The following is a 14,566-nucleotide window of genomic DNA, read 5'->3' as shown; positions in this document are numbered from 1 at the left end:
CTTTTCTTCCCTCATTCTTAGAGGAAACAGATAAACACACAGCTGGATTGGATTAGAGAACAACTTGCACGTTTTTCGGAAAACATAGTTGGAATTGGTATTTTCAGTGTATGAACTCCATTAACACCTATACACATCTATGTAACATGAAATATTAAAGTGTGAAATCACATGTATTTGCTGGGTATGTAGTGTGTCCAAACTGGGACACCTGACAATGAAAGGGGTCGTGAAAATAATTGCTTGTTTTATTTTTAAAAATTTATTTAATGACCTCCAATTTGTTTGTGTTAATGTGGAACTAAAAATGATTCTTGTCAAAATGGTTTTTAAAAATATATTTAAAAAATAGTAATAATGTGTATACAAGTCACTTAGCATAGTGCCTAGCAATAAATTGTTTGTATTAAAATAAATAAATATTTTTAAAAAGATATATAACATATCTGTATAAATTACGGCAAAATTTTAAAAATGTGTTCTCTAAATGTTTAAAAAGTATATTTTAATCTGTTTCTTAGCTGAATTTTCCCCTAATAAATGCCACTGTTACTTCTTCTCAAAAATATATTTTTCAAGATGATCTTATTAAAAATTTTTAATAAATTTTCCCATACAACTTTTCATGCATTATATTGTTAATACGTTTGAAATTACTGTCATCAGTTGGTGGTTGTCTGCTGATGAGCACTTGTGGTTTTGTGGGCGTGGGAACTGTGTAGCCGCGGGGCCCCTCTCAGAAGGCCCACTCGTGGTTTAATGCTCTGCTGTCAATGTCTTGAAATTCTTAATTTTTGAACAGAGGGCTCTAGGTTTTTATTTTGCACTGGACTTTCACATTACGTGGCTAGTCCTGCTGTAGACTATGGTGTTTTTTATTGAGGAAACATTCTTTCGTCAGGTACTGAGGGACTTGGTAAGTTCAGAGCAAATTCTGAGAAAAGAAGGATCTAGTCAATTCTATTTTTTTCATATTAAAATGTGTAAATATTTTGGTTTGAATATTTCCATCGTGCAGTCTTCTCCCCTCCATACAGCATGTGTTTCTTTAGCAAATACTTTTGCTGGATAAAACTTACCAAATGATTTATCTATATAATTCTTTGGAAGTTTCCCCAGATTTATACTCTGCAAAATTTTTGAACTTCTCACTTTCATTGTATTCTAATATAGAGTATAAGTTTATCCAATTAAAGATGGGAACTCTATCTAAAGATTCTTCCCACAAATCAAGATGTCCCAAAATTCAGTTGTGGAATTTCAGAATTAAGTCCTGTATACCAGAGTCATGTTATTTAATTTCTTTAGTTCCTCCCTTGTTTTTGTATGTATAACTTTGAATATCTTCCTGTTTGCAAATTTTGTTTTTTGATGATTTCAAGTAACTAAAAGCTTCCAGAATTAAAATTTGGGTTCTCCACTCTTTGAATATTTTTAAGTATTTCTAGCTGATTTTGATCAAAATGCACCTGAAATTTAGAAGACTCAGTTCAACAAAGGTTAATATCATCGTAGGACATTTAAGCTGATTTGAAATCATCCTTCAGAAGAGCACATGTAACTATATTCCAGCCGCTGATCGGCAGCAAAGAGGAAAAGCATGTACTGACATGTTGACATATATTTTGCATTAATCAGCTTCATCACAAATATTTTGTAGTTGTGATTATATAAAGAATTCTTATAAATTTGGTCAACTACAGATTCTATTTTGATTGGAAGAATATTGCAGTTTGATTACTACAGTCTGAATTGTTTGTATATCATAACCAACTCTAAAGTCATTTCTTCTCCAAAGGTTTTTAATTTAGTAAGAATATTATTTTTACACAGGGTTGTGTTCCATCAAAATTTGATTCATATTGTCACTGCAAAAATCTTCATTCATTCACACTTTAACTAAATTTATAACAGCATTCATTCACAAAGTATTATACATTTCACCTCTGGGAGAGAGGACTTCTAAAAGCTTAATTTTGATTCTATCTCTGAATTAGATGAAAAACTTACACTGCTTCTTTGTTTGAACCATTTGATGAAACTGGCTTGAACAAAATGAAAGTTTTTCTTCTGCTAACAGAGCCAACACTTTCACATATTGCTTTACTTTTTTTTATTGTGAAATTTTTGTTGTACATTATTGTTTGTCAGTCACCATATAAATGCATCCCTCCACCCCTTGTGCCCACCCCCCCACCCCCCTTGCCCCTGGTAACCACAATACAGTTTTCTCTGTCCGTGTGTTGGTTTATCTTCCACATATAAGTGAAATCACGCAGTGTTTGTCTTTTTCTGGCTTATTTCGCTTAACATAATACCCTCCAGGTCCATCCATGTCATTGCAAATGGGATGATTTTGTCTTTCTTTATGGCTGAGTAGTATTCTATGGTATATATATACCATATCTTTATCCAGTCATCAGTTGAGGGACACTTGGGTTGCTTCCATGTCTTGGCTATAGTGAATAATGCTGCAATGAACATAGTGGTGCATAAGCCTCTTTGGATTGTTGGTTTCAGGTTGATTGGGTAGATACCCAGCAGTGGGATAGCTGGATCATAAGGTATTTCTATTTTTAATTTTTTGAGGAATCTCCATACTGATTTCCATAGAGGCTGCACCAGTTTGCATTCCCACCAGCAGTGGATTAGGGTTCCCATTTCTCCACAGCCCCTGCAGCATTTGTTGTTTTTTGTCTTGGTGATTGTAGCCATTCTAACGGGTGTAAGATGATATCTTAGTGTGGTTTTGATTTGCATTTCCCTGATGATTAGTGATGTTGGGCATCTTTCCATGTGCCTATTGGCCATCCGTGCATCTTCTTTGGAGAAGCGTCTGTTCATTTCCTCTGCCCGTTTATTGATTGGGTTCTTTATTATTTTGTTGTTCAGTTGCATGAGTTCTTTATATATTATGGAGATTAATCCCTTGTCGGATATATGGTTTGCAAACATTTTTTCCCAGCTGGTGGGTTGCCTGTTCATTTTGATCCTGGTTTCATTTGCCTTGTAGAAGCTCTTTAATCTTATGAAGTCCCACTTGTTTATTTTTTCTTTTGTTTCCCTTGTCTGAGTAGATATGGAATTCGAGAAGATCCCTTTATGGTCCATGACAAATAGTCTACTACCTGTATTTTCCTCCAGGAGTTTTATAGTTTCAGGTCTCACCTTCAGGTCTTTGATCCATTTTGAGTTAATTTTTGTGTATGGGGAAAGAAGATGGTCTACTTTCATTCTTTTGCAAGTGCCTGTCCAGTTTTCCAGCACCGTTTATTGAAGAGACTTTCCTTTCTCTGCTGTACCTCCTTAGCTCCTTTGACAAAGATTAGCTGGCTGTAAATGTGATGTTTTATTTCTGGACTTTCAATTCTGTTCCATTGATCTCTGTGTCTGTTTTTGTATCAGTACCACGCTGTTTTAATTTACTCTCGCTTTGTAAATTTTGAAGTCAGGAATTGTGATGCCTCCAGCTTTGTTCTTCTTTTTCAGGATTGCTTTAGCTATTTGGGGTCTTTTGTTGCCCCATATGAATTTTATTATTTTTTGTTCTATTTCTGTGAAGAATGTCCTTGGGATTCTGATGGGGATTGCATTGAATCTGTAGATTGCTTTAGGTAGTATGGACATTTTAACTATGTTTATTCTTCCAATCCAAGTGCATGGAATATTTTTCCATTTCTTTATGTCACCATTGATTTCACTCAATAATCTGTTATAGTTTTCATTGTATAGGTCTTTCACTTCCTTGGTTAAATTTTTTTTTTTAATTTTTTGTTTATTGCAGTAACATTGGTTTATAACATTGTAAAAATTTCAGGTGTACATCATTATACTTCTATTTCTGCATAGATTACATCATGTTCACCACCAAAATACTAATTACAACCCATCACCACACACATGTACCGAATTATCCCTTTCACCCTCCTCCCTCCCCCCTTCCCCTCTGGTAACCACCAATCCAATCTCTGTCCCTATGTGTTTGTTTATTGTTGTTATTATCTACTACTTAATGAAGGAAATCATACGGTATTTGACCTTCTCCCTCTGACTTATTTCACTTTGCATTATACCCTCAATGTCCATCCATGTTGTCACTCCTTGGTTAAATTTATTCCTAGATATTTTATTCTTTTTGTTGCAGTTGTAAATGGGATTGTCTTCTTGAGTTCTCTTTCTGTTATTTAGTTTTTGGTATAAAGAAATGCAACTAATTTCTGTAAGTTGATTTTGAATCCTTCATCTTTGCTATAGACCCTGCATCTTTGCTGTAGTTGTTGATTATTTCTGATAGTTTTCCAATGGGTTCTTTAGGGTTTTCTCTATATAAGATCATGTCATCTGCAAACAGTGAGAGTTTCACTTCTTCATTGCCTATTTGGATTCCTTTTATTCCTTTTTCTTGTCTAATTGCTCTGGCCAGAACCTCCTTCAACTGTGTTGAATAAGAGTGGCCAGAGTGGGCACACTTGTCTTATTCCTGTTTTCAGATGGATGGCTTTCGGTTTTTCCCCATTGAGTGTGATGTTGGCTGTGGGTTTGTCACATATGGCCTTTACTATGTTAGGGCACTTTCCTTCTATACCCATTTTATTGAGAGTTTTTATCATAAATGGATGTTGGATCTTGTCAAATGCCTTCTCTGCATCTATTGAGATGATCATATGGTATTTATTCCTCATTTTGTTAATGTTAATGTGGTGTAGCACATTGATTGATTTGCAGATGTTGAACCATCGCTGTGTCCCTGGTATAAATCCCACTTGATCATGGTGTATGATCTTTTTAATGTATTTCTGTATTCGGTTTGCCAATACTTTGTTGAGGATTTTTGCATCTAGGTTCATCAGGGATATTGGTCTGTAGTTTTCCTTCTTAGTATTTTCTTTGTCTGGCTTTGGTATCAGGGTGATCTTGGCCACATAGAATGTGTTGGGAAGTGTTCCATCTTCCTCTATTTTTGGAATAGTTCGAGAAGGATAGGTATTAAATCTTCTTTGAATGTTTGGTAAAATTCTCCAGAGAAGCCATCTCGTCCTGGACATTTATTTTTTGGGAGGTTTTTAATTACTGTTTCAATCTCTTTACTTGTGATTGGTCTATTCAGATTCTCTATTTCTTCTTGATTCAGTTCTGGGAGGTTGTGTGAGTCTAAGAATTTATCCATTTCTTCTAGATTGTCCAATTTGTTGGCATATAGTTTTTCATAGTATTCTCTTATAATCCTTTGTATTTCTGTGGTATCTGTTGTAATTTCTCCTTTTTCATTTCCAATTTTATTTATTTGAGCCTTCTCTCTTTTTTTCTTGGTGAGTCTGGCTAAGGGTTTGTCAATTTTGTTTATCTTCTCAAAGAACCAGCTCTTTGTTTCATTGATCCTTTCTACTGTTTTTTTGATTTCAATTTCATTTATTTCTGCTCTGATTTTTATTATTTCCCTCCTTCTGCTGACTTTAGGCTTTGTTTGTTCCTCTTTTTCTAATTCTGTTAGGCTTAGTTTGAGGTTGCTTATTTGGGCTTTTTCTTGTTTGTTAAGGTGGGCCTATGTTGCTATGAGTTTCCCTCTCAGGACTGCTTTTGCTGCATCCCATATGGGTTGGTATGGATTACCTTCATTTTCATTTGTCTCTGGATATGATTTGATTTCTCCTTTAATTTCATTTAGATCCATTGGTTGTTCAGTAGCATGTTGTTGAGTCTCCACAGCTTTGTCACTTTCCCGGTTTTTTTCTTATAGTTGATTTCCAGCTTCATGGTGTTATGGTTGGAAAAGATGCTTGTTATAATTTCAATCTTAAATTTATATAAACATGCCTGCTTTCCCAACATATGGTCTATTCTTGAGAATGTTCCATGTGTGCTTGAGAAGAATGTGTACTCTGCTGTGTTTGGATGGAGTGCTCTCTCTATATCTATTAAGTCCATCTCATCAAGCTTTTCATTTAAGTCCATTATTTCCTTATTGATTTTCTGTCTGGATGATCTATCCATTGATGAAAGTGGGGTGTTAAGATCTCCTACTATTATTGTGTTGTAGTTAATGTCTCCTTTTAGGTTTGTTAATATTTGCTTTATGTACCTTGGTGCTCCTATGTTGGGTGCAGATATATTTAAAAGTCATATGTCTTCTTGGTGGAGTATCCCTTTTGTCATTATATATTGCCCCTCTTTGTCTGTCATTACCTGTTTTATCTTGAAGTCTACTTTGTCTGATATAAATATGGCAACACCTGCTTTCTTTTGTTTGCCATTAGCTTGGAGTATTGTCTTCCACCCCTTCACTGGGAGCCTGTGTCTGTCTTTAGAGCTGAGATGTGTTTCCTGGAGGCAGCATATTGTTGGGTCTTGTTTTTTAATCCATCCCACTACTCTGTGTCTTTTGATTGGAGAGTTCAGTCCATTTACATTTAGGGTAATTATCAATATATGAGGGCTTATTGTTTTTACTTTATCGCTCTTTTTCTGGTTCTTTTGCATTTCTTTTGTTTCTCATCCCGTGTGTTTTGGACTACCAATTTGGTTTGGTAGTTCTGTATGGGGGTTCTCTTAGTTTTCTCTGTCTTTATCGTGTGTGATTCTGTTCTGATTATTTGGTTAGTGGTTACCATGAGGTTTGTATTAAAAATCTTGTGGATGTGATAGTCCATTTTTTGATGGCATCTTATTCCCTTAGACTAAGTCGATTTGATCCCTTTCCTCTTCCCCTTCTAAGTTGTTGTTGTTACATCTTATTCTTTCTTGTGTTGTGAGTTTGTGTTTAACATGTTGAGGTTATATTTATTTTTGATGCTTACCTTTCCTTGATCTTTGGTTTTATAATTAAGCGTTTGCTAATCTATTCTGATAGATAGCTGCAATTATCTGGTTTTGTCAACCTATTTTCCTCCTTGTTCAAAACTTTGAATCCCCTTTCTCTTCTTTTTCTCAGGCATGAGGGCCTTCTTTTTTTTTTTTAAACTATGACGTTTTTCCCAAACACATTTGATTTTTTTGTTTTCTTTTAAGATTTTTGTTTATTTATTTTTTCCCCCCAAAGCCCCAGTAGATAGTTGTATGTCATAGTTTCACATCCTTCTAGTTGCTGTATGTGGGACATGGCCTCAGCATGGCCAGATAAGCGGTGCGTTGGTGCGTGCCCGGGATCCGAACCCAGGCCGCCAGCAGTGGAGCGCACGCACTTAACCGCTAAGCCACGGAGCCGGCATGAGGGCCTTCTTGAGCACTTCTTGTAGTGGGGGTCTTGTGGCAATGGACTCCCTTAGCTTTTGTTTATCTGGAATAGTTATTATTTCTCCATCATATCTGAAGGATATTTTTGCTGGATAGAGTATGCTTGGCTGAAATCTTTTGTCTTTCAGAATTTTGAATATATCATTCTACTCTCTCCTTGCCTGTAAAGTTTCTGTCAAGAAATTGGCTGAGAGCCTGACAGGAAATCCTTTTATGTTATTTATTTATTTTTTTTGTCTAGCTGCCCTTAATATTTTTTCTTTGTCATTGACTTTTGCCAGCTTTTCTACTATATGCCTTGGAGAGGGTCTCTTTGCGTTGATATATTTAGGAGATCTGTTTATTTCATTCACTGGTATTTCCAGCTCCTTCCCCAGGTTTGGGAAGTTCTTAGCTATTATTTCTTTGAACAAACTCTCTGCTCCTTTTCCCCTCCCTTCTCCCTTTGGAATACCTATAATCCTTATGTTGGATTTCCTAATTGAGTCGGATATTTCTCAGAGAGTTTCTTCAGTTCTTTTTAGTCTTAGCTCTCTTTCCTTCTCCATCTGGAGCATTTCTGCATTTCTGTCCTCAATATTGCTAATTCTTTCCTCCATATTGTCAGCCCTGATGCTTAAGGCTTCCACATTTGTCTTTATAGCCTCTATTGTGTTTTTCACCTCTAAGATTTCTGATTGGTTTTTCTTTATAGTTTGAATCTCTTCTGTGAAGAAACTCCTGATTTCATTGAATTGTCTATCTGTTTTTTCTTGTACTTCATTGAGCTTTTTTATGATGGCTATTTTGAATTCTCTGTCATTAAGGTTATACATTTCTGTGCTTTCCAGGTTGACTTCTGGGTGTTTGTCATTTTCATTTTGGTCGGGAGATTTAATATATTTTTGCATAGTGCCTGTCAGTGTTGGCTTGTTTTCCCTCATAGTGAAAATATATGGTTGCAGTTTCCTCTTGCCACCGCTGGGTGGGAGTCAAGGGCTGTGTATTCTGGCCTACCTCAATCCACGGGTGCTCTGGTCACCCCCTGGCTGAGCTGAGGCATGGCTGAGTTGAAGCATGGCTGATTTGAAGCATGGCTGAGTGGAGGCTGCTGGGGGTGAAGCGTGGCAAGAGCTGGGACTGGAGCGTAGGTAAGCCAAAGCAGCTGGGGCTCAGGTATGGGTGGGTTGAAGCAGCTGCAGCTGAAGTGCCGCTGGGGTGAAGAAGCAGGAGCTGGAGCACCACTGGGCTGAATAAGCTGGAACTGGAGTGCAGCTGGGCCGAAGTTGCTGGCGCCAAGTCAGCAGGAGCCTGAGCATGGCCAAGCCAAAGCAGCTGGAGCTGGGGGCGGGGGGCAGTCGAGGTGAAGGTGCTGGGGGCAGGGCACAGTTGAGCTGATGCAGCTGGGGCCCGGGTACAGTCGAACCAAAGGAGCTGGGGCCGTGGCGCGGTGGAGCCGGGGCAGCTGGGGCCGTGTTACAATCCAGCTGGAGCAGCTGGGGCTGTGGTGCAGTGTGGCCTGAGCTGCCACCACCTCTGGTGCAGGGGCACAGGCATGCCATGCCACTGGTGGGGGCCAGGTGCCTGGGGGCCGGGCACAGGTACACCCTGCCACTGGTGGGGCCTGGGCACCTAGGGGCCGCTGTGGAGCTGAAGCGCTGCTGTGCTGAAGCACTGGTGGCTAGGCCAGGTTGGGATGGGGCACTTACTTTCACCTCACTTATCTCAGAAGTCTCTCACCTCACTGTCACTCTCTGCTCTCCTGGGGGGCTAGCTTGTTGAAAGTACCCTCACAACAGTTCTGCTCCCTCTTTAGGGGGATTCCCCATGGGCTGTAAGGGGTCTTGGAGAGTGCCAGTTTTCCAGTGGAGAGCCACCCCTCCCCGCCTCTCTGAGAGCCACGTGGTCTCAGTCTCTGGGTCGCAGTCCTTGGGGAAGGAAGGGAGCTCTTCTTACCTCCTTCCACTTACTCTGGGGATTCCAGCACCTCAGTCCTCGGGTGTACGGCTGTGTGGGTGCCTCAGATGTCCCCTATCTTGTGTGAATAGCTTCTTTTGGAATATGAATGTCCTTTTTGTTGTGTCTTAGAGGGGGAGAGTTCACTGGGGGAAGCTCACTCTACCATGATGCTGACATCACTCTTGCTTTACTTTTTGAAAATGACAGAAACACATTTAGAATAACAGTCATTTGATCCAATGAAAAGTCTGCTTCACAGAGTTGTGTATAAATGCACCCCTGCAGCTGCATCTGTTAGATTATTGTCTTTGGATAGAATTTTTGTAAAATAACTACTAATTTTGAAGGAAATGCTGGTGTTTCCTTATAGATTAGCATCTTCTGGTCTTCCTGTGGTCAGAGATAACACTATGCTACCAATGGTGGGTGGTAAACAACAACATTTTGTGCACATTACACATTCTATTTCTGGAGATGTGAAAATTCAGTACTTAATTTTTGAGTTCACTGTTTGCTGACAGGATTTATTACAAAGTAAAAAACGTATAGCCAAACAATAAAATAAATAAATGGCTGTAGATTTTCACTCTACAATGAATGATAAAACCAGTATTGCGAGAGAGTTTAGACTTTTTTCTCTAATACCCTATAACTGGATTTTATATGATACTCCATAACTGGATTGGTGGGCTTCTCTTTCCCTGTACATAGTTTACATACGCCTAAACCATAATTTTCCAATTGCCCCTGCCAATTGGTGGGTTCTCTTGAGCCACAGCATGAACTAGCACAACCAAGTGGCTGTTGGGGAAAGCAGCGTCAACTACTTCTCCCACCAACACTAGATACCACAAGGACTTAGTTGTCCCTAGTTGCTATGACCAAGCAAGCACATGTTTTATCAGTGAGTTAACTCCTTATATGCTTATATGCTGTTCTAAGGCCATCTCTATGGTAGAAAGTTCTTATCCATGGAGTAAGTATATTTCTTGGAAGAGAACCAGAATGATAGTGGTGAGGCACAGTTCAAAAGTTTACATTCTACCTGGGTAGAGATATGTGTAAGCCTAATGGTCTCATGGCTCCATTTTAGGTGCCCTTGATGTATGTGACTCCATTTTGTAATCACCTTCCACAGCTGCATAACTGGTATCATCTTTAGACTCATTCATCTGCATTGAGCACAGACCTGTTGAAGTACTTGACCTATGAAATGAGTTCCCCCATCGCTACGAAGTTCGAGGGTGCTTCCCTAGATAGGGATAATCTTTTCTAACAGAATTGTAGCCACAGAAGAAGCAGTGGCCTGTCTACAAGGAAAAATTTCAGTCCAGTGAGAATACATACAGACCATGATCAAGACATATTTATATCCATGAGATGGGGGAAGCTGTATAAAATTTATTTGCTAAACTTTAAATGGTCCATTGGGCAATTTAAAGTGTCTGGGAGTGGTGCAGACAGGATTTCTTGAATTGTATTTTGGGCAGGTGGGGCGAGTGAAATAGGCACTGTTTTCAGCTTTATTAATATTTCCCCACCAGTATTGGTGCATAAAGATTACTATTTCATCTGTGGGCCAATGATTCAAGTCATGTACAGTGATTAGTAATGGGAATTTTAGAGTTTCCAGTAGGACTGGGCTGTCATTTGGCCTGAACCAGAGCTTTTTCTTTTTGTCAAATAAAAAATTATTGAATTACTAATGTTGTCTTTTTTTTCTGAGGCCAATTGTGGGCTTCTTTAGCCAGTTTTCCCAAGCTATCATTTGGAGAGTCATCCCTTTGGACCATGACAGAGGTTTGGCTACAAGTTTCTCCTTTAAGAACAGAATTCTTTGCAGTAGCATCAGCAAGGTGATTTCCCCTAGCTTCCAGAAACTCAAATTTAGAATGCCCTGGGATCTTAATAATAGCTAAAGCAGCAGGGAAGAGTTTTGCATCCTGTAGTTCCTGAACATAAGGACTGTTTCTAATTTTATCTTTGCAGGAAGTAAGGAAACTACATTGCTTCCACAACATCACAAAGTCATGGGCTACTGGAAAGCATACCTACTATCAGTATGAATATTGGCAGTCTTTCCCTTGGCTAGGGCCCACATAAGTGTATACAGTTTGGCTTGTTGGGCTGTAGTAGCCAAGAGCCAAGGTGTTACTCAGATTACATCAAAAGGCATTGATCTTGCATATCCAACACAATTTTTACCATTGTCACTCTTTAAATAAGACCCATCAATAAACCATGAGATGTTGGCTCAGAAGTGTTTCTTGTAGGTTGTCACAAGGGGTCAGGAGGTGGTCTGTCAAGTGTTAAACAGCCATGGAGAATCTCATCAGTAGTGGAGGGGAGAATGGTGGCAGGCTTAAGGTTATTGCAGCAAGAAAGAGTAGTGTGAGGAGCAGTTAGTAAGAGGATCTCATAAGGGGTGAGATGGCTGGCTGAAAGATATGTGTGGTGAGAATTTAGGAGGGCTTTCACTCATGGGGTACAAAAATGGTTAACGGGGATCCCACAACTATTTCCTCAGTGACAACCAAAAGGGTGGTGGCAGGCATGACTAAGACAGGGAGGGTATCCTTTTGCCAAAGGGTTCAGTTGATGACTGTAGTACCCTACAGGTTGATGGTGGTCCAGTGTTTTTGTGTGAGCACCCCAAGGGCACTTCCTTCCTCTCATGCACTAAGAGGAAAAAGAGAAGCTGGTAGTTTGGTTACTCAAGGGCAGGGGGGTTTATTAAGCTCTTCTTTAAGGCTTTAAAGGCTATGTTGTTTTGTTCTCCCCACAAGGTCATGGTTACTGTTTTTTAATAAGACATACAAGGTTTTGGCCATAAGAGAAAAATTTGGAATCCAATTTCAGTGGTACCCAGCGAGCCTGGGGAAACCTTGTAGGTGTTGGGTTTTGGGAAGCTCAGGACATCATGAAAACTGTTTGGATATAGGTGTAGCCTTGTTCTAGTAGGAGGTGCCCCAAATACCAAACCTGGGTTTGCACAAACTGCAGTTTCTCCTTGGGGACCTTGTATCCTTTTAGGGCTAAAAACCTTAGTATGTGGATGCTGTTTTCCTGTGAGGAGGCCTGAGAGGGAGAGCAAAGAAGCAAATCGGCTACATACTGGAACGAAGTAGAATCACTTAGAAGCTGTACATCATCCAGATCAGCCTTCAGGACTTGTGAAAAGAAGGACTTTCAGTAAATCCCTGAGGCATCACTGTCCAGTGAATTGTTTTCCTTCCCAAGTGAAAGCAAAGAGGAACTGGCTGTCCTCATCACCTGGGACACTAAAGAACGTGCTTCACAGATCAATCACAGTAAAGAATATGCTTTCAGTTGGGATAGACTCCAGCAGCATATGAGGGTTAGGAACAACTGGGTGCCTAGGGATGACAATGTTATTTATTGTTTGGAAGTCCTGGCTGAATCTCCATCCTTGGCCACTGAGTTTTCTTACAGGTAAAATAGAAGTATTATAGGGACTAGTACATGAGTATAAGACCTTGGGCCTTATACTCTTCTATTATTGGCTCAATGCCCTGCATTTTTCTTGATTTATAGGATATTGATTAATTTTAGGGCAAGGCTTTGAAGGATCTATTTGAATTTTGATAGGAAGTGAACTGTGAATTCTGCCAATATCAGTTTCAGAGTTTGCCCATAAGGAGAGCAGCAGCTGATCTAATAGAGATAAATGTCTAGTGTGTTTAAAATCAGTCTTACTGTCGTCAGAGATGGAGCAAATAAAAGATATTGAAGGGTCATTTAATTCACCTAGTTAACCATTTGGGTTGCTGCTATCACTGCTGCTATCAAATTCTAGAATTATTTTCCCCTTTTGGGAGAAGGAAATGCCAGTAGGGTATTTCTCCAGGAACTCTTGGCCCAACAGATGAATGGGAGTGGAGGAACTTAGGAGAAAAGAGTGAGTGTTCCTCAGAGGGTCTAAACCAAAGGCAATGGGTTTAGAGACAGGGACCTGTTGAGGTTTGTCAGAGACCCCACTGTCTGAACTGTTTCAGTTCTCTGAGGCAGGGGCTGTTTAATAACAGTGGGGTTGAGCATAAAGAGTGTAGCACCAGTGTCAATAAGTACAGAGAAAGAGTCAATCCCAATCTAGAGAGCAGTTTCCCCAAGTTGATTAAGGGAAAGGATTTGGAAAAGCCCCTGTGGTTTCTCAGAACCCCATCACTGGGGATTGGGAGGGCATTGGAAGTATCGGCAAGGGGGCTGAAGACCCCTGGGGCTTTTCACTTGCAGCAGTCCTTTATCCAATGCCCTGACTCTTCACAGAAATGACAGAGACTGGGAAGTTTCTGGTTCTGTCCACTGGCCTCCATTTGTTGGAGTTGAAAATTTAGGATTTTTATGGGTTTTTTTCCTGGTTAAATCCTCTACAATGTGAGCGAGCAGATTTGCCAAATTGACCAAATCTGGAGTAGACATGGTCTTCCACTCTCTCCAGGTCCTCTTCACTAATAAGGAAATGTCCTGGTTCAGCCCATTAACAAACATAGTATTAAAAGCTACCCGAGTGTCAGAGAGTGACATCAGCATCATGGCAGAGTGAGCTTTCCCCTTACACTCTCCCCCCCCATAAGATACAACAAAAAGGACATTCATATATCAACAGAGGACATTCACACAACACAAAAGACGTGTGAGAGACTCACATAGCCTTACTTCTGAAGGTGGAGGTGCTGGTACCCCTGGAGGAACTGGAAGGAGGTAAGGAGAACTCCTCTCCTCCCCGAATGACAGTGGCCCTGGGACCAGGACTGTGCAGCACTCAGAGAGGGGGGAGGGGGGCCTTCTGCAGGAAAACTTTCGCTCTCCAAATTGTCTCACAGCCTGTGGGAAGTTTCCATACAAAGGGGACTGAACTGTTCCAGGGGTGCCCTCATCAAGCTAGCACCCCAGGAGAGCAAGTAGTGAGGGAAGTGCGAGAAGCCCCTGGGATCAGGTAGGTGAAAGAAAGACCTCTCCCCCTGACTGGAGCGCCAGCACAGCCAGTCGGCTGGAGCACCTGCAGATCATGGTGGGCTCAGAATACACAGCTCTTGACCCCAGCCCAGTGGTGGCAGGTGGAAGCTGCAACCAGATATCTTCAGAATGAGGAAAAATAAGCCCATGCCCTCAAGCACTATGCAAAAATATGTTAAATCTCCAGACCAGAAGGAAAGTGACAAGCATCCAGAAATAAATCCTGAAGGCACAGTAATTTATAACCTAAATGACAGAGAATTCAAAATAGCTGTCATAAAAAAGCTCAACAAACTACAAGAAAACACAGGTAGACAATTCAATCACGAAATTTTTCAGAAGAGATTGAAACTATAGAGAAAAACCAATCATAAATGTTGGAGATGAAAAACACAATGGAGAAGATAAAGAAAAATCTGGA

Source organism: Ceratotherium simum, chromosome 13 (assembly GCF_057802395.1).
Source record: "Ceratotherium simum simum isolate JZ-2026a chromosome 13, ASM5780239v1, whole genome shotgun sequence".
In the NCBI taxonomy this organism is placed as follows: Eukaryota; Metazoa; Chordata; class Mammalia; order Perissodactyla; family Rhinocerotidae; genus Ceratotherium; species Ceratotherium simum.
The sequence above is the reverse complement of the archived record's forward strand: the minus strand, read 5'-3'. Positions refer to the sequence as shown.